The sequence below is a fragment of the Oryx dammah genome, unplaced genomic scaffold, assembly GCF_014754425.2.
Source record: "Oryx dammah isolate SB20612 unplaced genomic scaffold, SCBI_Odam_1.1 HiC_scaffold_17, whole genome shotgun sequence".
NCBI classification, from domain to species: domain Eukaryota; kingdom Metazoa; phylum Chordata; class Mammalia; order Artiodactyla; family Bovidae; genus Oryx; species Oryx dammah.
Genome location: NW_024070201.1, coordinates 10,980,014 through 11,004,212, shown reverse-complemented (window position 1 = coordinate 11,004,212; position 24,199 = coordinate 10,980,014).

The following is a 24,199-nucleotide window of genomic DNA, read 5'->3' as shown; positions in this document are numbered from 1 at the left end:
TGTGGTTCATGGGGTCGCAGAGAGTCGGACACGACTGAGCGACTGAACTGAACTGAACTGAACTGAGTGTTAAAAAGGAATATGCTGAATGGATAAGAAAGCTGTGGTACATATACACAATGGAGTATTACTCAGCTATTAAAAAGAATACATTTGAATCAGTTCTGATGAGATGGATGAAACTGGAGCCGATTATACAGAGTGAAGTAAGCCAGAAAGAAAAACACCAATACAGTATACTAACACATATATATGGAATTTAGAAAGATGGCAATGATGACCCTGTATGCAGGACAGCAAAAAAGACACAGATGTGTATAGCAGACTTTTGGACTCAGAGGGAGAGGGAGAGGGTGAGATGATTTGGGAGAATGGCATTGAAACATGTATAATATCATGTAAGAATCGAATTGCCAGTCTATGTCCGATGCAGGATATGGCACGCTTGGGGCTGGTGTGCGGGGATGACCCAGAGAGATGTTGTGGGGAGGGGGGTGGGAGGGGGGGGTTCATGTTTGGGAACACATGTACACCCGTGGTGGATTCATGTCAATGTATGGCAAAACCAATACAGAAAATAAAATAAAATAAAATAAAAAGGAATATGCTCTTTTAATTCATTAATAATTTTATATGCAATTTGTTAATGATAAAACTTTCTGATAACTACCTTAAAATTGAATTTATAGCAGATAGTGCTACATTAATATAATACGCCTCTTCAATTAGATACCACCATACAGGTGGAAGTTTTAGAATACACAATATTGAGATTAAGTTGACACATTTTCAGAAACTGCTCTATGATTTCACTGTTAAAGCACAGCTTTATGTGTAACTTTTATTATAGAAACAAGAGCCTCAGAAGCTATAAAACATAAAGCACATTTTGTCAAATACCAGTTAAGTAAGCAATTATATTTAAATTTTTATCCACAATATTAATGATTTATTCATAATGTACCAACAGATACTGTAGAGAACAAAATAGGAATATTGATTTTTTAAATGTTTTTAAATTGTGTGTAAAATTTCTAACCATGTCAATTATGAACAGCATGAAGCTAATTCCCATATGTTTATTTACAAATTTAATTTCACAATGCCAATTAGATATCATCAAATTCATCTGCAGAAAGTTTCATGCAATTTTCAGGTTATAAAATTGTTTTGTAGACCTAATGCTTCATTATGCAACCAAAGGCATAAGGAGTAATCACTCTGCAATGAACTGCTTTTATTTCATTATTATTTAACAATTAACCTATCCCTTCTGGCTAAAGCTGTCATTTATGATACAGAAGAGCAGATTAATTATAGTTTCCAGAACTGATCACCATGAAATTGTTGTTGATGTCACTCACCATGTGGCCTTCTCTCTGATCCCTCTGAAATATTCATTCATTCCAACAATGACCAATGCTAAAAAAGGGGAAATTGGAAAAAAAGTTATTATTTTTAAAAGGTATCATTTGCACTGTTTTATGAAGCTCTTCACTAAATTATCTATTGTCTGTAAGATGCCAAGAACAATCATGTCCTCATACCCTCAGATAACCATCTCTTACAATTTTCGTCAATTCTAACATAGCCTAATTCCAAATTCCCATTCTTTTTTGCCACATCCACAAACATGCACTCTACCACAAATGAGAATGATCCAGGATTTCTAAAGCTCTCTTAATATATTAAAATGTTGCTAGCTATTTTAAGTTAATGCTTTTGTGAGGCCAAAATATGTATAAACATCAAATATTTATGAAACAATATTGGTTAAAGGAACATACTCTGGAGTCAAATCAGGATTTCAGTATCTGCTGTCTATTTACCAACTATACAAATTTATGAAAGTTACTTACTAATTATGTCTTAGTTTTCCATAAAATGAAGCTATTATCTTTACTTCATATAATTTCTAGAAGAAATAAACTCAGTGATATGGATAAAGTACTTGGCATGGTGTTTGGCATATGCCTAATAAATCTTAGTTACTTTTGAAAAGACGGCTTAATATGCTGTTTAAAGATGTTTATGATCCTAATAAAAATATTTAAAGAACTTGATTAACACCCTTGGCTACCATTTGACAGGTTTACAGTCTAACAAGACTGTGAAAATTAACTTTTTAAACTATTTTTTACTGTGAAGATAACTCTTACTAGTAAATCTTATCTCGCTTGATAATATTATTATGAGAAAATTTATGTACTTGAAGTTTTTGAAAGTTGTACACTTTGCAGCAGAAACACTTGGATTGTTTTTGGTAAATATGTGAACTAGTTGAGGAAACTAAACTGAGGGAAGAAAAATTGAAGAATGTAAACTTAGAAGCAAAAATTCAAATGTACATATCCTAGATAGAGTGGTTAAAGTCTCAGTGGATATGGAAGCAATGGGTAACAAATAATGATTTTTAAACTTTGCCACATAGGGTGAGAGATCAGTGTAAAATCCTTTCTTCCCTACCAAAAGTCTGGACAGGAATTCAATTGATATATTTTAAGTATTCAGAGAAATGACTACTAAAGCATAAATGAAAGGCATACTTGTGTGTGCACCCAAATGGACTATCACACTCTAAACTGGACAATCTTGCCCATCCAGTTGCAAGCAGCATTAATTAAAAACAAGCCACATGCAAAGTTTAGAGAAAGAGTAGAAGAGAGGGACTCTAGACCAACTGACATTCTTTTAAACAAGAAATTTGCATACATTACTCTAGTTCATATTTCATGCCCAAATGAGGTCACAAAAGAGACAAAAAAATCTATCTCTAGCTTTGGCAGCTATATATCTTGTTAAAATTTTATACTAATGAAAAGATCATTCTGTTTCCTTATATTTATCCTAGAACACCTTTTGTACTTAAACAGGAGGTGACATATTATTATTTAAGATGATTGCATAATTAACAATACAGATAAAACAGAAACATTATACACTAATTTCATGATATTGTTTGTTTTCTGAGATAGGAAAGAAAAATGGAAAAGTGAAGAACCATAAGATTTCTGAAAATGGAAAGCAGTTGAAAAATTGCAACTGAATAGGAAAGATGAGAAGGCTGAAACATAAGTGACTATATAAATAAAGACAAAATGAAACAAGACCATATATATTAGAGAATGTTTCTAAAATTTATTACTTCATATGTTGTAGGAAGAAAACAAATTAAATATGTTATCTTTTCACTGTAACATTTATTTTAACTTTCTCATGTAAGAAAGATATTGTATGGTTTTATAACTTACAACTTTTCAAATTTATTTATCATTCAAATGATTTGTTCCTCATATTTACTGCAAGAATTAGGAACATGAGTTTATTTCTAGTACAGTTTATACCTGTGTATTCCGTAGAGTATCACAAACTTATGACACAGAGCCATCTGGATCCACTTAGCTGTCATTATTTTCTTTTGGATGCTCAAGTTGTCACTACATCACCTCTCTGTACATGATGGTGAGGTAGTTGTGTTCACTGAGATCTTACTACCTGTCAGCGAAATCTTGATTTCTGACAATCACAAGATATCAGGATCATCTTGAATTCTCCTGTATTAAATAAGGAGCCAACGAGTCCTGTATCCTTTCAGTAGAAAATAGTTTCAATGTCTTGTTGGGGCAACCTATACTGCTTCTCCTTGGTACTGAATCTATGGATGATGACACCAGGAAAGAAATAAATTAAATCTTAAAGCAAGAGTTATCTTAGAAACATAATTCTGAGAAGATAAAATGTGGCATGCATTTAAGCAGATACTTCCAATCCACATAAAATCATTGCTATCTGGTTTTCATGAAAGTGAAACTGTTAGTCGTTCAGGTTTGTCTGACTCTTTGCAATTCCATGGACTGTGGACCACTAGGATCTTCTGTCCATGGAATTCTCCAGGCAATAATACCGGAGTAGGTAGCCATTTCCTTTTCCAGGGGATCTTCCTGGCTCAGGGATCAACCCTGGCTCTCTTGCATTGCAGGCAGATTCTTTACCATCTGAGCCACCAAGGAAGTCCATGAGATTTATTAATATTTTAAAGTATTTTATTTAATCTTGATATATTATGATAAATGCTATTATAACAAACTTCAAATTAAAGTTACATTTTCCCTCAAATTTAGTACTCTCCGTAATATTGATCACTTTCTGATTCTTGTACTAGGTATCCTGAAATTATTTTGAAATATACAAGTTTTCATGGCCCCATATGTCAGTAGTATTTCTCCCTCACGTACTGAGGGAGAAAAAGAAAAAGAAAAAAAAAAAAAAAAAAAAAAGATTCTCCCCACAAGAAAACACTAAATAAAACACAAACATAGCAATACATAGTCTTTCAGATAACCTCTATATTATTCAATGGCAATGATGATGAAGTAGTCCAGAGACACATGTGGCTGTAGGGATTTATTTGAAATTGGCCTTTAACTTCACAGTGGGAAAATTATTTTTCTTCTAACACAAATATCTTAAAATGGAAACCAAACTTCTAAAGGTATTTAAATAAATGAAGATAGATATTCAAGAATCAAAAATCATGTTAATGTTAGTCCTTCAGTCATGTCTGATTCTTCACCATGAGTTTTATAATCATATGAACTCAGACTATTAAAAGCTAATTAACAATGGCATAAATCCCAGCAAAATTAATATCAAGAACATTTAAAAACCAAAGGGTAAATTTAAAAAAAAAATCACCTTGTATACTTTTTCCAGAAGAAATCAATTTATTAACATGTAAATATTTGGATAATAATCATTTCATAGTAGTGTTATTCTCACTTAAATCTTGATATAAGTCAATGCTTAAGGAATTTCTAGAGTCAATGTATCATGTGATGATTTTATTATAACATAAAAAATACAGAAATTTAGAAAAATTTTATGCAAATATCTTTTGGTTTTAAAGCACCTTATTCCTGTACCACTTTTGCCTTTTACAGGTAATGCCATTTTCTTGCAGTTTTCTTGGTAATAGAGTGTGCTTTGCTATATTAAGTTGGCATGAAACATTGGCTCACCAATTTGCTGATTAGATTAGCATGGTGATTTTCTTTGATAAATATATAATAGCCAAAGATAAGTAGATAATTGTAAGAAATATTAATATGAAATAATGAAGTCAAAATACAAGAAAAACCTGATGTTGAAAACCATTGAGGGCCAGATGAGAAGGGGCAACAGAGGATAAAATGGTTAGATAGCATAACTGATTAAATAGACATGAGTTTGAGTAACCTCTGGAAGATAGTGAAGGACAGGCAAGCCAGGCACGTTGCAGTTCATGAGGTCACAAAGAGCCAGGCACAAGTTAGTAAATGAACAATAACAACTTGCATAATATATTTGTATAATAGTCTTCACTAAAAAAGGTTAAATTTTTTCAAGGCCCTGCAGTTCAGGAATGTATATATTTTAAGTCCTTTTCAAACACTTACTATTTCCTTATCATAGTACTACTTTGCCTCTATTTCTTTGCATTGGTTACTTAGGAAGGCTCTCTTCTCTCTCCTTGCTATTCTTTGGAAATCTGCATTCAGATGGATATATCTTTCTTTTTCCCATTGACTTTCAAAACTCTCTTCTCAGCTATTTGTAAGGCCTCCTCAAACAATCATTGGACTTTTTGCATTTCTTTTTCTTTCATATGGTTTTGATCATGACCTCCTGTACAATGTTAGGAACCTCCATCCATAGTGATTCAGGCAATCTTTCTATCAGATCTAATCCATTGAATCTATTTGTCACTGTCACTGTATAATCATGAGGGATTAGGTTTGGCCATATCTCAATGGTTTCTTGCCTGGAGAATCCCAGGGATGGGGGAGCCTCAGGGGCTTCTGTCTGTGGGGTCGCACAGAGTTGGACACTACTGAAGGGACTTAGCATAGCATAGCATGAATGGTCTAGTAGTTTTTCCTACTTTCTTCAATTTAAGTGAGTTCATGATCTGGGCCACAGTCAGCTCCTGGTCTTGTTTTTGCTGACTGTATAGAGCCTCTCCATATTTGGCTGCAGAGAATATAATTAATCTGGTTTCTGTACTGATCACCTGGTGATGGCCATATATAGAGCTGTCTCTTGTGTTGTTAAAAGAGGGTGTTTGCTATGACCAGCACATTCTCTTGGTAAAACTCTGGTAGCCTTTGCCATGCTTTATTTTGTGCTCTAAGCCAAACTTGCCTGTTACTCCAGGTATCTCTTGACTTACTATTTTGCATGCTATACCCCTATGATGAAAAGAACATCTTTTAAAGTGATAAATGCAAAGAAATAGAGGAAAACAATAGAATGGGAAAGATTAGAGATCTCTTAAAGAAAGTTAGATATATCAAGGGAATATTTCATGCAAAGATGGGCACAATAAAGGAGAGTAACAGTAGGAATCTAACACAAACAGAAGACATTAAGAAGAGGCGGCAGAAATACACAGAAGAACTATACAAAAAAGGTTTTAATGATAAAGATAACCAGGATGGTTTGATAACTCACCTAAAGTCAGACATCCAGAGTGTGACATCAAGTGGGACTCAGGAAGCATCAGTATGAACAAAGCTAGTGGAGGTGATGGAATTCCAGGTGAGCCTTTTCAAATCCTAGAAGACAATGCTGTCAAAGTGTGCACTCAGTATGTCAGTAAACTTGGAAAATTCAGCACAGATTATAGAACTGGAAAAGGTAAGTTTTCATTCCAATCCCAAAGAAAGGCAATGCCAAAGAATGTTTAAACTAATGCACAATTGCACTCATCTCAAACGCCAGCAAAGTAATGCTCAAAATGCTCCAAGCAATGCTTCAGCAGTACATGAACAGAGAAAGTCCAGATGTTCAACTGGATTTATAAAAGGAAGAGGAACCATAGATTAAATTGCCAATGTCTGCTGGATCAAAGAAAAAGCAACAGCATTCCAGAAAAACATCTACTTCTGTTTCATTGACTACACTAACATCTTTGACTTTGTGGATCACAACAAACTGTGGGAAATTCTTAAAGAGATGGGAATACCAAGCCACCTTATGCCGGGGGCCAGCGTGAGGAACACCGCTCATGGCAAAGGTCATGAGGAAGGAGGCTTGGCAAAGGTGTGATCAAGCTTCAGGAAACCCCCTGTTCCCGAGCATCTACCCCAAAAACAGAGTCTGTTTTATGCTCTCACCTACACCTCTGACTTTATAGGGGGCTCTCCCCCATAACCGTTTCTCTCAGAGAAGGAGTAAAAGTGCAGCTCCAAGGCAATAAAATTCCTGGGCGTGACAAGGCTGTTTCAGCTTACGGACTCCTCTGAAAGTTATCTAGCCCACCTGTATAGGTTCGTCCAGCCACATGTGATTGTTTACAGCCTCCCAACCTGAGAGGCACGAGATGTTTTAGACTAACTAAAGGCAAATTCTCTTGGGGACTTGGAAATTATTAGTAGAGTGGGTTGGTTAGGAATTATATTGGTGAAGGGTTTTTCATTTTTTGTGCCAATAATTGCTGCTAATTCCCTGCTCTGGGTAGGACAAGGATGTCTCAGGTCAAACCTCTCAGCTGACAGACTAGCTTGTGTGACAGGATTATCCATACTCCTGCCACGTGATTGTTTACTACCTCTTAACCATTGACAGCACAGAGAGTTTTGGAGTATTTTGAGAGTCTTAATTAGCATAGGGCTTTTCTTCTTGTTGAGTCAATGATTGCCGCCAGGCCTCCATATCCTTAGGCACCTGGGAATATATTAATCAATGTATTTGGAATATAGAAAAGGAAATATAGTAGTTTTTGATGTTAGCAATACCAGACTTTTTGAGTTAATGAATTTTCTCTTTTGTAATAGAGAAAATTTTGTTATAAATCACTGTGTCCTTGCTATGTAAAAATGTAACTTTATCACTATCTTAAGACTAGATAGATCTTAAGGGGAACATTGGTGAAAGGAGTTTCATTTGTTGGGCTGATGTTTGCTGCTAAATCTCCATATTCCCTGCCCTTATAATGAATATAATTAGCATATAGGAAAAATAAGTATTAACCTTTAAGCATATAGGAGAAATAAGTATTAACCTTTAAGATTAATCATGTTAACCTTGGGTTAAATAAATTTCTTTCTTGATTGTAACTCACCACACCTTCACCCTATAGGAATGTAACTTTATTTGGAGGGTGGTGCCTGGTTTAAGAAAAAACACCCTTGGAAAAAATAAGTTTTTTGGTTATCAGAAAGAAAGGATCATAAAATGTCAGCAGGTCTCACTCATGGCCAGATGATGTAATATCCCTAAGACCTTTTTTTTATACATTTATGTGAAGCACCTGATTTTGATAAAGGTCAGGACTGCTGACCCCCGCGTGACTCTGTATTCATCCCTATGTGTAACAAAAGGTATATAAGCAAACCCAAAAATAAAGAAATCGGATCAGTTTCCGGAAAGACTGATTCCCCCATGTCGCTTCTTTCTTGCTCCTGTTTCTCTGGCTGAATTCCTATCTGGATTCAGCCTCATTTTGTCCACTAATTCTCCTACTACACTATCCATTTCTAATCTCTCTATATATTTGTAATTAAATATGTATTTTTCCAAGGACGCCAAAGCCATCCCCACCTTCGAATTCCCTGGATCCACCGGGGCTGGACCCTGGCAGCCTTACCTATCTCCTGAGAAATCTGTATGCAGGTTAAGAAGCAACAGTTAGAACCAGACATGGAAAAATGCACTAGTTCCAAATAAGGAAAGGAATATGTCAAGTCAGTATATTGTCACCTAGCTTACTTAACTTCTAGGCAGAGTACATGATGTGAAATCCTGGGCTGGATGAAGCACAAGCTGGAATCAAGATTGTCAGGAGAGATATCAATCACCTCAGATGTGTAGGTGACATGAACATCATGGCAGAATGCAAAGAGGAACTGAAGAACCTCTTGATGAAAGTGAAAGAGGAGAGTGAAAAAGTTGGCTTAAAATTCAACATTCAGACAACTAAGATCATGGTGTCCAGTCCCATCATTTCATGGCAAATAGGTGGAGAAACAATGGAAATAATGGCAGAACTTATGTTTGGGGGCTTCAAAATCACTGTAGATGGTGACTGAAGCCATGAAATAATAAGACACTTCTTGGAAGAAAAGTTATGACCAAACTAGACAACATATTAAAAAGCAGAGACATTACTTTTCCAAAAAGGATCAGTCTAGTCAGTTCGGTTCAGTTCAGTCACTCAGTCGTGTCTGACTCTTTGCAGCTCCATGACCCACAGCATGACAGGCCTCCCTGTCAAACAACAACTGTCAGAGTCCACCCAAACCCAAGTCTATTGAGTCGGTGATGACATCCAACCATCTCATACTCTGTCGTCCCCTTCTCCTCCTGCCCTCAATCTTTCCCACCATCAGGGTCTTTTCAAATGAGTCATCTCTTCGCATCAGGTGGCCAAAGTATTGGAGTTTCAGCTACAACATCAGTCCTTCCAAAGAACACCCAGGACTGATTTTCTTTAGGATGGACTGGTTGGATCTCTTTGCAGTCCAAGGGACTCTCAAGAGTCTTCTCCAACATCACCGCTCAAAAGCATCAATTCTTCAGTGCTCAGCTTTCTTTATAGTCCAACTCTCACATCCATACATGACCAATGGAAAAATCATAGTCTTGACTGGATGGACTGTTGTTGACAAAGTGATGTCTCTGCTTTTTTATATGTTGTCTAGGTTGGTCATAACTTTCCTTCCAAAGAGTAAGCGTCTTTTAAATCCATGGATGCAATCACCATCTGCAGTGATTTTGGAGGCCAGAAAAATAAAGTCAGCCACTGTTTCCCCATCTATTTGCCATGAAGTGATGGGACTGGAAGCCATCGTCTTAGTTTTCTGAATGTTGAGCTTTAAGCAAAAGTTTTCACTCTCCTCTTTCACTTTCATCAGAAGGCCCTTTAGTTCTTCTTCACTTTCTGTTATAAGGGTGGTGCCATCTGCATATCTGAGGTTATTGATATTTCTCCCAGCAATCTTGATTCCAGCTTGTGCTTCTTCCAGCTCAGGATTTCTCATGATGTACTCTGCACATAAGTTAAATAGGCAGGGTGACAATATACAGCCTTGACGTACTTCTTTTTGCATTTGGAACCAGTCTGTTGTTCCATGTCCAGTCTAACTGTTGCTTCCTGACCTCCATATAGATTTCTCAAGAGGCAGGTCAGGTGGTCTGATATTCCCATCTCTTTCAGAATTTTCCACAGTTTATTGTGATCCACACAGTCAAAGACTTTGGCATAGTCAATAAAGAAGAAATTAGATGTTTTTCTGAAACTCTCTTGCTTTTTTGATGATCCAGCGGATGTTGGGAATCTGATCTATGGTTCCTTTGCCTTTTCTAAAATAAGCTTGAACATCTGGAAATTCACAGTTCTTGTATTACTGAAGCCTGTCTTGGAGAATTTTGAGCATTACTTTACTAGCATGTGAGATGACTGCAATTGTGCGGTAGTTTGAGCATTCTTTGGCATTGCCTTTCTTTGGGATTGGAATGAAAATTAACCTTTTCCAGTCCTGTGGCCACTGCTGAGTTTTCCAAATTTGCTGGCATATTGAGTGCAGAACTTTCACAGCATCATCTTTCAAGACTTGAAATAGTTCAACTGGAATTCCATCACCTCCGCTAGATTTGATCGTAGTGATATTTCCTGAGACCCACTTGACTTCACATTCCAGGATGTCTGGCTCTAGGTGAGTGATCACACCATCTTGATTATCTGTGTCATGAAGATCTTTTTGTACAGTTCCTCTGTGTATTCTTGCCACCTCTTCTTATTATCCGTCTAGTCAAGGCTATGGTTTTTCCAGTAGTCATGAATGGATGTAAGAGTTGGGCCATAAAGAATCCGTGCACTGAAGAACTGATGCATTTGAACTGTGATGTTGGAGAAGACTCTTGAGAGTCCCTTGGACTTAATGAGATCCAGCCAGTCAATCCTAAAGGAAACCACTCCTAAATATTCATTGGAAAGACTCGATCTTATAGCTGAAACTGCAACACTTTGGCAACCTGATGCAAAGAACTGAGTCATTGGAAAAGACCCTAATGCTGGGAAAGATTGAAGACAGGAGGAGAGGGGCATGACATAACAAGATGTTTGGATGGCATCATCAACTCCATGGGCATGAGTCTGAACAATCTCTGGGAGTTTGTTATTGACAGGGAAGCCTGGAATGCTGCAGTCCATGGGATCACAAAGAGTCAGACAGCACTGATAACTGAACTAGTCCTACTTTTATCACATATAGGTATGTGTGTATATTTATATACGTATTTCTCTCCATATATTTATATATGTATATACATATTTAGGTAGATATGTGTATCTATCTCCAAACATTTCATGTGAATTTGCTGGAATCTGTTGGTATATGTATTTGCAGAGTAGATTATAATGTAAAAGAGTGATCTTATTTATTGGTAGGTTATCTGTGCCCAGTGGCTTCTTTGGTCACTCAGATGGTAAAGAATCTACCTGAAAGGTGGGATCCCTCATTTGGCAAGATGCCCTGGAGAAGGAAATGACAACCCATTCCAGTATTCTTGCCTGGAGAATTCTATGGACAGTTCAGTCTATAGGATGACAAAGAGTTGGACACGACGGGTGACTAACACTTTCACTTTTATCTGTGCCCTCCACAGTTCTCATTATCTTGGCATTTCTTAGTATTTAACTTTCATTTAAATGGATAATTATAAAAAAAAATCCTTTCAAATTCAATTAGCTATGTTAATCATTCACAATCTAAACTTTCAGTACACTGAATGTTTCCTTTGTTCAAAAACACCATTATGGCTTTTATTTTGATATTAAATAAATATTGAACTCTTCTAGTCTCTTTTTTGAGTGAAGATCATATATATATATATATATATATATTTATTATATTACATATATTTATAAATCCAACATGAGATACACAACCACTTTGAAGAACCAGTTTTCCATGTTTAACAAATGATCTAACTGCAGCCTCCAGTAACTAAAGTTATAAAGGTAGATCCATGGATAAGATGAAGATTAGAGTGACATTTTTGAAGTGCTATGCTTTTCTCCCACCTTTTACTAGTGGAAAATACATGCTTTGTTTTTCATCTAACTTTCAGAGAAATAGGATTTAAGGGAATTACTCTGATAGCATAATAGTTGTAACCTACATTTTCTAGAATTTAAAAGATCCTTGTGTGACTCATTTTAAGAAACATGGAGTTAATGACCAATGTGCTTTCTGATGCCCTGATAAGTAAGATTGGACACTGCATGGGGTTTAGCATGTGTTCTCAATGTTTGCTTTGATAACAAACAAGTGTGGATCAAGTGTGAAAGAACTGAGTTTCAATCATCTTGAATCTTGTTAGAGGGCTACAGGGACAGACAAGAAGAACTCCCCAAAAGAGTGGAACACTGTATTTCCACAGGTTGAGGGAGAGACCTTAAGGGACCAGTGGAGAAGCTGCAAAGGAACTGCACTTGAGAGAACCCACAGGGCAAAATCTGGATCTATTTGTAACACAGGCTAAAGTGTATGTTGCATCTCAAATCAATGTTCTATTTTCAGTGAGGGTAGGTGATCTTAATTTTTGTAATAAAATATAAGTATGAATTTAATGTTTTAGCTGGTGATTAATACTTCGTACCCTGTTACATTGATATTGGTACAAAAAAATATTGCTTACTCCATGCTATTTGAAAACTACTAAGTCTGAATGGATATTACGTGCACATTACACAAATCCTATACTGTGCCCTATCATACCCCTGCTTAAATTTTTTCAGTGTTCCCCTTATCAACACAGAACAAAATTAAAATTTCTCAAATCTGACTGGTATTTTCCTCCAATATCCCCTAACTTTCTTTTCTCACCTTGGTGTTCTTTAATTATTATTATTTTCTTTTGATTGTATTGCAAAGCATATGGGATCTTAGTTCCCTGACAAGGGATCAAACCTTTGCTATGCTTAACCACTGTATTGCCAGGAAACTCCCACCTTGCCTTTCTTAGTGCCTCCAAAAATCCAAGCTCTTGGCTGCTTTATTTCATTTTCACATTTTTCTGTGTTTAACCCTTTCTTCAAAACGTACAATGATACCTCCTTCTGTTTTTCAGTTTAAATTCCACTGAGACTTTTTCTAATCACACAATAAAAATATATTTAAACTCACCTCCAGTTATTGTTTCATATGTTTATATGCTTTTTTCCCCTTAACAGCACTTATCTTACTCTATAATTTTTATATTTGTTTTCTGTTTGATTTTTTCTATTTCTGTCACTGAATTTAAACTTTATAAGTGCACAAATTCTGACTTTATTTTTAGACATTTCTTCACTAGCACTTAACATTGAGCATTCACTTAGTAAGTACCCTTTAAATAAATGAGGGCTCTCCTGGTGACTCAGGCGGAAAAGAATTCTCCTGCCAATGCAGGAGACATAGAGATGTGGGTTCAATTCCTGAACAGGGAAGATTCTCTGAGAAAGAAACAGAAACTCACTCCAGTATTCTTGCCTGGGAAATTCCATGGACAGAGCAGCCTGGTGGACTACAGTCCCTGGGGTCAAAAAGAGTGGGACATGATTGAGCAACTAATGCTTTCACATTTGAATAAATGAAGGTGAAGAGTGAAAGTAGGAGAGAGGGAGAGAGGAAAAGAGGAAGAGGGAGAAAAGGAGAAAAAAGAAAGGGAGGAAGAAAGAAAAGAGTGAAGGAAAAATATGTAAGCATAAAAAGCTCACAGAATCTGAAAGCTCTTCAATAAATGCCAAAGCAGAAGTTATTAACATTGCATAATAAAAGTAGTGATTTTTAATTATCTAATAATATTAAAATCCCAAAAAGCTAGCAAAACCAAAAACAAACAAACAAAAAAAAACTATTGCATGAAATTCATTTCCAATATCATAATTTTTTTTTCTCAAGTCCTGTAACTTTCCATATTATTTTCATGAAAAAACTTATGTGGAATAAGAATCATTTAAGAAAAAGAATGAATTACATTTTATAGATGGAGAAACTGAGATTGAGTGGAATAGAGCTTTTTTTTTTTTCTCAGTAATTTTGATAAAAATGCCATGCATTATTTGTCCTCTAAGTATATTCCAGACTTATTAAAGGGTCTTGTACTAAATATTCTCATTCTCAATATTATAAAGTACATTTTGAAATTTAAACCTATTACTATGTACTGAGGCGGTTCTCTCACATCCATACATGATTACTGGAAAAACAATAGCCTTGACTAGACGGACTTTTGTTGACAAAGTAATGTCTCTTCTTTTTAATATGCTGCTTAGGTTGGTCATAACTTTCCTTCCAAGGAATAAGCATCTTTTAATTTCATGGCTGAAATCACCATCTGCAGTGATTTTGGAGCCCCCACCCCCCAATTAAAGTCAGCCTCTGTTGGGGGCCAGCGTGAGGAACTCCACCCATGGCAAAGGTCATGAGGAAGGAGGCTTGGCATAGGCAAAGGCGTGATCAAGCCTCAGGAAACCCCCTGTTCCCGAGCATCTACCCCAAAACCAGAGTCTGTTTTATGCTCTACCCCATAACCGTTTCTCTTGGAGAAGGAGTTAACTTGCAACTCCAAGGCAATAAAAATTCCTGGGCGTGATAAGAGTGTTTCAGCTTACAGACTGCTCTGAAGGTTATCTAGCCCACTGGTATAGGTTTGTCCGGCCACATGTGATTGTTTATAGCCTCCCAATCTGAGAGGCACGAGATGTTTTAGACTTACTAAAGGCAAATTCTTTTGGGGAGTTAGAAATTATTAGTATAGTGGGTTGGTTAGGAATTATATTGGTGAAGGGTTTTTCATTTGTTGGGCTGATGTTTGCTGCTAAATCTCCATACCCTGCCCTTATAATGAATATAACTAACATATAGGAGAAATAAGTATTAACCTTTAAGCATATAGGAGAGATAGGTATTAACCTTTAAGATTAATCCTGTTAACCTTGGGTTAAATGAATTCCTTTCTTGATTGTAACTCACTACACCCTCACCCTATAGGAATGCAACTTTATCTGGAGGGTGGTGCCTGGTTTAAGAAAAAACACCCTTGGAGGAAATAAGGTTTTTGGTTATCAGAAAGAAAGGACCATAGAATGTCAGCCGGTCTCACTCATGGCCAGAAGATGATGTAATATCCCTAAGACCCCCGCGTGACTCTGTATTCATCCCTATGTCTAACAAAAGGCATACAAGCAAACCACCAAATAAAGAAATCGGATCAGTTTCCGGAAAGACTGATTCCACCATGTCTTTTCTTTCTTGCTCCCGTTTCTTTGGCTGAAATTCAGCCTCTTTTCTCCACTAAATCTCCTACTACACTATCCATTTCTAATCTCTCTATATATCTGTAATTAAATATGTATTTTTCCAAAGACGCCGACGCTGTCCCCACCTTCGAATTCCCTGGATCCACTGGGGCTGGACCCCGGCAAGCCACTATTTCCACTGTTTCCTCATCTATTTGCCATTAACTGATGGGACTGGATGCCATGATCTTAGTTTTCTAAATGTTGAGGTTTAAGCCAAATTTTTCACTCTCCTCTTTCACTTTCAAGAGGAGAGGCTCTTTAGTTCTTCACTTTCTGCCATAAGGGTGGTGTCATCTGTGTATCTGAGATTATTGATACTTCTCCTGGCAAACTTGATTCCAGCTTGTGCTTTTACCAGCCCAGCGTTTCTCATGATGTACTTTGCATATAGGTTAAATAAGCAGGGTGACAACGTACAGCTCGTACTCCTTTTCCTACTTGGAACCAGTCTGTTGTTCCATGTCCAGTTTGTTGCTTCCTGACCTGCATACAGGTTTCTCAAGAGGCAGGTCAGGTGGTCTGGCATTCCCATCTCTTTCAGAAATGTATGGATGTGAGAGTTTGACTATAGAGAAACCGGAGTGCCAAAGAGTTGATGCTTTGATCTGTGGTGTTGGAGAAGACTCTTGAGAGTCCCTTAGACTGCAAGGATATCCAACAAATCCATCCTAAAGGAGATCAGTCCTGGGTGTTCTTTGGAAGGACTGATGTTGAAGCTGAACCTATAATACTTTGGCCACCTGATGAGAAGAAATGACTCATTTGAAAAGACCCTGATGCTCGGAAAGATTGAGGTCAGGAGGAGAAGGAGACAACAGAGTATGAGATGTTTGGATGGCATCACCGACTCAATGGACATGAGTTTGGGTGAACTCCGGGAGTTGGTGGTGGACAGAGAGGCCTGGCATGCTGTGGTTCATGGGGTCGCAAAGAGTCAGACACGACTGAGCGACTGAACTGAAGTGAACTGAGGCTTTTCTACATTTCTTTCATAATGAATCTTCAAATATGAATTTTTTTTTTAGAAAAGTAAAAGCAGGCATACTGTGATTTTTTCCTCTTTTCTAAGAAGGTTGTCTTTAAAAAAAGCATTAATAAATAAAGGAAACTACATTTGCTTTTAATAATTCTATAGAAGTCTTCTTTAAGCCTGAAATTTGGGAACACATGCTGCACATCTATTCCTTATCTATGTTGCTGTTTTCATAACTTAATAATTAACATGTGATGCCTGGTTCACCAAAGGTTGTTTAGAAGATAAAACTTGTGATTTGATTTTGATCCATGTCTTCAGTTCAGTTCAGTCACTCAATCATGTCCGACTCTTTGCAACCGCATGAATTGCAGCACACCAGGCCTCCCTGTCCATCACCAACTCCTGGAGTTCACTCAAACTCACGTCCATTGAATTGGTGATGCCATCTAAGTGCTATTGGATTCCTTGAAATATAAACATTTCAAAACATCACGTATTTATCTATTATAAAAAACAAAAAGAACTGTCCTTATTTTAATAGGGAAGCCGTGCATATTAACTAATCATAGTAGTCTATACTATCCATTTGTAAATCATAAACATGTGAAGTACTTTTTGTCATTATATTAAACATGTCTATTATCATATTATTAGCATGATACTATGATTTATGTATACTAATATAATGCCATATTTGCTGATTTACTTAAAACTAAAGTATCATATTAAGTACAAAATATTTTGTATAATAATCTTTAAAACACTGTGGGAATTTCAAAGGATTTATTTGATGTAGGATATGCCATCAAACAATCTAGTATGTTTTCTGTGTAATTTGATTATAATTAGGGCAACATACTATTACTGGAGTATGGAATTACAAGATATAGAGAAGGGTAATTGGAAGGATTGATGCTAAAGTTGAAACTTTGGCCACCTCATGTGAAGAGTTGACTCATTGGAAAAACCATGATGCTGGGAGGGATTGGGGGCAGGAGGAGAAGGGGACAACAGAGGATGAGATGGCTGGATGGCATCACCGACTCGATGGACATGAGTCTAAGTGAACTCTGGGAGTTGGTGATGGACAGGGAGGCCTGGCATGCTGTGATTCATGGGGTCGCAAAGAGTAGGACATGACTGAGTGACTGAACTGAATTGAACAAAAGATTAAAATTAACCTTAATAATAAAGAAATGTAGACATGTGCTGAATCTTGAAATAGATGTAAAATTTGAAACTGTAGAGATGCAGGAGAGAAAAATTTGAGAGAATAGGCACAGAAGATACAATATAGTGAAAAATATACCTCCCTGAGTCTAAGTGAATAAAATGCAATAATAAGTATTGAAAAAGTTATTTTTTCATACCCATAATGCTTATAACCTTGTAAAAGTGGCACAAAACTGATTATTAATGAAAAATTGTAAAGGCTATATTAATAGTATTTATTTTACTTGTAAGGCAATTATCACTGGTGATTAAGGTTTAGACAATTAAACCAAAGCTAACATATTCACTTAATTAATGCTAATGAACAACTATTTATTTATTCTTAAACATGTTTTAAACATGCACATTGTAGGCAAGTGGAGTGGACCTAAATAGGCAGTAGGGGTACAAAGATGAATACAGCATATTGTGCATGCATGCCAAGTCACTTCAATCGTGCCTGACTCATTGCAACCCCATGGATTGTAGCCCATTAGGCTCCTCTGTTTGTCGGATTTTCCAGGCAAGAATACTGGATTGGATTAACATTCCCTTCCCCAGGGGATCTTCCTGATCTAGGGATCAAACCCACATCTCCTGTGCCTCTTGCATTGCATACAGATTCTTTACCACTGAACCATGGGAGAAGTTCAAAACATAATCAGTTCAGTTCAGTTCAGTTGCTGTCGTGTCCGATTCTTTGCGACCCCATGAATCACAGCACGCCTGGCCTCCCTGTTCATCACTATCTCCAGGAGTTCACTCAGACTCATGTCCATCGAGTCCGTGATGCCATCCAGCCATCTCATCCTCCGTCGTCCCTTTCTCCTCCTGTCCCCAATCACTCCCAGCAACAGAGTCTTTTCCAATGAGTCAACTCTTCACATGAGGTGGCCAAAGTACTGGAGTTTCAGCTTTAGCATCATTCCTTCCAAAGAAATCCCAGGGTTGATCTGCTTCAGAATGGACTGGTTGGATCTCCTTGCAGTCCAAGGGACTCTCAAGAACACCACAGTTCAAAAGCATCAGTTCTTCAGTGCTCAGCCTTCTTCACAGTCCAACTTTCACATCCATACATGACCACTGGAAAAACCATAGCCTTGACTAGACGGACATTAGTTGGCAAAGTAATGTCTGTGCTTTAGAATATGCTATCTAGGTTGGTCATAACTTTTCTTCCAAGGAGTAAGCGTCTTTTAATTTCATGGTTGCATCAAATATTCTACATATTCTGTTACTCTGTTAAGAAAGGCACTTACATAAACATGTACGTTACAAAAATATATAGTGCTTTCAGAGGCAGAAAAAAGGCTAAATCATGAGGAGAAGGATAGTTGCATGGTTCCAAAATGTCTCCAAAAGCTTCAAACAATCTATTGCAAAGGTAAATAAAACAGTAACAGTATGGTGGAGAAACTGAAAACATTTTAATCTTACTTATCAAAACTAACAGAGATGTATCACGTTTCCCAGTATTATAGTATTGAATATCATCCCCACATTAGAGAAGAAATAAAAAGAGCCTGTAAAACTACCCAAAAATACATAGGCAGAAAAGATATGTTTTTATTTGACTTAAAGTAAAAGTTACAACTCAAGTTTGAGTATCAAAAAATCTGTGTTATTTGCTACTGGCAGGCAAGAAAATGAGATTTCCCTTTTACTTAGAATTCTGTAATATTTTTGGCAGTATTTTATTTCTCATGCTTATTAAATTTTAACTTCAAAAGTTATAGTGTCCCTTATTTTCCATTTATCAATTTTCCAGTTTGAGAGAAATCAGGGCCTAATATTCTTGACTTGTCACACCTGGATGCTAGATATAGGAAATGAATCTCCCATCTCTTGGCTGAACACGTCTGGAATTTAACCTCTTACAATACAGTCACCACCATTTTCATGCACTTTAGCAATTCTATGTTGCAGAAGTTAAATTCTAGACAGCTATATGATAACTTTTATGTATGGAGTAGTACTTTTAAGAATAAAAGATATATGAAATATGGACATTTTCAGTTAAAATTCAAATTTGTCAGTAGATTATCATAGATATAATTCAGCTTTTTTGAAATAAATATTTATAGAGACACATATGAGTTAATCCATCAGTATACAGCTGGAAGTAGGCAATATTAAAATTTAATATTTCATAATTATATGCTGATTGAATTTTCCTTGTATAAAGACTTTCTTAGCTAACTAAGAAATTGATCAGTTTCTACTAAGAAACTGATCTTAATACTATCTTTAAAATTATGAATTAATGTCTTATTCACACCAAAATGCTTGACAGTTTCCTAGAATTTTCTGAATTCAACTAATTACTATTTCAGATTCCCCATTTTTGATACCAACTTGTATCACCTTATCCATATTCTATATGCCAATTAATTATATCCATTCATCCAATTATTAGCATAGAACCATAGATATTATAATTCTTGATTCTTTCCATAAATCCTCCCTGAACGCTTACCAAGAGCTAGTTCCTATGGATTCTACCTCTAGGATATGATCATTTATGATGAATTCATGATCTCTAAAGATTTAGCTTCAGAATCAGGGACCAGGCTTGTTCACTCAGAGCTTTGTGTGGAAGAAGTTATATTACAGTGAAAAGGAACATAGAAAGATTCTGACATAAACATCAGAAGAGGAAGGCAAATGCCCCTACTGGGTAGTATTATCAAGGTCTTCTATACTTTCACCAGATCGACTCCCACAGCTCAGTTCAGTTCAGTTGCTCAGTCATGTCTGACTCTTGGTGAGTCCAGAAAGCCAGCCTCCCTGTCCATCACCAACTCCCAGGGCTTACTCAAACTCGTATCCTTTGAGTTGGTGATGCCATCCAACAATCTCATCCTCTTTCATCCCTTCCTCCTCCTGCCTTCAATCTTTCCCAGCATCAGGGTATTTTCTAATGAGGCAGCTCTTCACATCAGGTGGCCAAAGTATTGGAGTTTCAGTTTCAACATCAGTCCTTCCAATGAACATACAAACTGATTTCCTTTAGGATGGACTGGTTGGATCTCTTTGCAGTCCAAGGGACTCTCAAGAGTCTTCTCCAACATCACACTTCAAAAAGCATCAATTCTTCAGCACTTAGCTTTCTTTATAGTCCAAATCTCACATTCATACATGACCACTAGAAAAATCATAGCCTTGACGAGATGGACCTTTGTTGACAAAGAAATGTCTCTGCTTTTCAATATGCTGTCTAGGTTGGTTTTAACTTTCCTTCCAAGGAGTAAGCATCTTTTTTATTTCATGGCTGAAGTCATCATCTGCCATGATTTTGGAGTCCAAAAAAATAAAGTCTGTCAATGTTTCCACTGTTTCTCCATCTATTTGCCAGGAGGTAATGGGACCAGATCCGATGATCTTAGTTTTCTGTATGTTGAGCTTTAAGCAAACTTTTTCCACTCTCATCTTTCACTTTCATCAAAAAGCCCTTTAGTTCCTCTTCACTTTCTGCCATAAGGGTGGTGTCATCTGCATATCTGAGGTTATTGATATCATTCCCAACAATCTTGATTCCAGCTTGTACTTCTTTCAGCCCAGCATTTCTCATGATGTATTCTGTATATAAGTTAATAAGCAAGGTGGCAATATACAGCCTTGACGTACTCCTTTTCCTATTTGGAACCAGTCTGTTGTTCCATGCCCCGTCTGACTGTTGCTTCCTGACCTGCATACAGGTTTCTCAAAAGACAGGTCAGGTGGTCTGGTATTCCCATCTCTTTCAGAATTTTCCACAGTTTATTGTGATTCACACAGTCAAATGCTTGGGCATAGTCAAAAAGCAGAAATAGACTTTTTTTTTTCTGGAACTCTGTTGCCTTTTAGATGATCCAACAGACGTTGGCAATTTGATCTCTGGTTCCCCTGCCTTTTATAAGACCAGCTTGAACATCTGGAACTTCACAGGTTACATATTGCTGAAGCCTGGCTTGGAGAATTTTGAGCAGTACTTTACTAGTGTGTGAGATTAATGCAATTGTGCAGTAGTTTGAACATTCTTTGTCATTGCCTTTCTTAGGATTGGCATGAAAATTGACTTTTCCAGTCTTGTGGCGACTACTGAGTTTTCCAAATTTGCTGGCATATTGAATGCAGCACTTTCACAGCATCATCTTTCAGGATTTGAAATAGCTCAACTGGAATTCCATCACCTCCACTAGCTTTGTTCATAGTGATGCTTCCTAAGGCCCACTTGACTTCACATTCCAGGATGTCTGGCTCTAGGTGAGTGATCACACCATCATGATTATCTGGGTCGTGAAGATCTTTTTTGTACAGTTCTGCGTATTCTTGCCACCTCTTCCTAATATCTTCTGCTTTCCTTAGGTCCATACTATTTCTTTCCTTTATTGAGCCTATGCTTGCATGAAATGTTCCCTTGATATCTCTAATTTTCTTGAAGAGATCTCCAGTCTTTCCCATTCTATTGTTTTCCTCTATTTCTTTGCAACAATCACTGAGGAAAGCTTTTTTCTTAAATTTCTCCTTGCTAATCTTTGGAACTCTGCATTCAAATCTTTCCTTTTCTCCTTTGCTTTTGCTTCTCTTTTTTTCTCAGCTATTGTAAGGCCTCCTCTGACAACCATTTTACCTTCTTGCTTTTCTTTTTCTTGGGGATGATCTTAATCACTGCCTCCTTTACAATGCCATGTCCATCGTTCTTCATGCACTCTGTCTATCAGATCTCGTCTCTTAAATCTATTTCTCACTTTCAGTGTATAATCATAACGGTTTTGATTTTGGTCATACCTGAAAGGTCTAGTGTTTTTCCCTACTTTTTTCAACTTAAGTCTGAATTTGGCAATGAGGATTTCATAATCTGAGCCACAGTCAGCTCCCAGTCTTGTTTGCTGACTGTATAGAGCTTCTCCATCTTTGGTTGCAAAGAATATAATCAATTCGATTTCAGTGTTGGCCATGTGGTGATATCCATATGTAGAATCTTCTCTTGTGTTGTTGTTAGAAGGTGTTTGCTCTGACCAATGCATTCTCTTGGCAGAACTCTATTAGCCTTTGCCCTGCTTCATTCTGTACTCCAAGACCAAGTTTGCCTATAACTCCAGGTGTTTCTTGACTTCTTACTTTTGCATTCCAGTCCACTATAATGAAAAGGACATCTCTTTTGTGTGTTAGTTCTAGAAAGTCTTGTAGGTCTCCATAGAACTGTTCAACTTCAGCTTCTTCAGTATTATTGGTTGGGGCATAGACTTGGATTACTGTGATATTGAATGGTTTTCCTTAGAAACGAACAGAGGTCATTCTGTTGTTTCTGAGACGGTATCCAAGTACTGCATTTCAGACTCTTTTGTTGACTATGATGACTCCATTTCTTCTAAGGGATTGTTGCACCTAGTAGTAGATATAATGGTCATCAGAGTTAAATTCACCCATGCCAGTCCACTTTGATTCACTGATTCCTAAAATGTCGATGTTCACTCTTGAAATCCCCTGTTTGATCACTTCAAATTTGCCTTGATTCATGGACCTAACATTCCAGATTCCTATGTAATATTGCTCTTTACAGCATTGGACCTTGCTTCCAATACCAGACACATCCATAACTGGATGTTGTTTTTGCTTTGGCTCTGTCTCTTCATTCTTTCTGGAGTTATTTCTCCATTGATCTCCAGTAGCATATTGGGCAACTACCAAGTGCTCCTACTGGTTAGTCTTATCAATGCCTTATATACTTTCACCAGACCCACTTCCACAAGATACAACTTAAATTAACAAGATTAGAACTAACAATAGAAAGGCCATACCAGACCCACTCCCACCACATACCTCTTAATATAACAAGATTAGTCAGAAGGTTCTTGTTAAGAAGGAGAAAAAAATGTTCAAATACACTGTTGTTGTATAATCATTAGTACAGAGCTTAAAGAAAAACATATCCTGTGCAAGATGAATTATTCTGTTGTGTAATCATTAGCCTGGGCTTAAAGAAATTTAGTCTTAAAGATTGCTGTCATAACAACTCAGAGTTTGAGAAAAAATATTTTCATTGACTAGGACAAAGCAAAGTAGGAAAAAGAAAAACAAACATTATCCCTTTTTCCTCCTGTAGAGTCCTGGACCCCTTGCTCCTCCTCAAGGGTCTTAGACCCCTTTCTCCTCCTTGAAGACACTGGACTTCTTATCAACCTACCTTAGAATTAACTCTCTCAACTATATAAATTTATTTTTTTCCAGTTGCTATTACCTTATTTTGGCTTCTGTGGTGGCTCAGATTGTAAAGCATCTATCTGTAATGCAGGAGACCCAGGCTCAATCCCTGGGTTGGGAAGATCCCCTGGAGAAGGAAATGGCAGCCCACTCCAGTATTCTTGCCTGGAAAATCCCATGGACAGCAGAGTCTTGTAGGCTACTTACTGTCTATGGGGTCACAAAGAGTCAGACATGACTGAACGACTTCACTTTCACTTTCATTACCTTAGTTACGTTAGCAGCTCTGTGTCCATTTCTTATATTGTTGCAAATATGAAGTCTCTATTTGGAAGAAGAGAGTTTATAGTTAACTCCTAAATAGCCCTTTCCTCTAAATTCAGCAGCTTTCGATTATTGGACCCTTGGTCAATCCTAACAAAGATTCAAAGAATATATAGGAGTACACCCATAGTGAACTCAAGACACAGTGTATATCCACACTTGACTATTTTTTA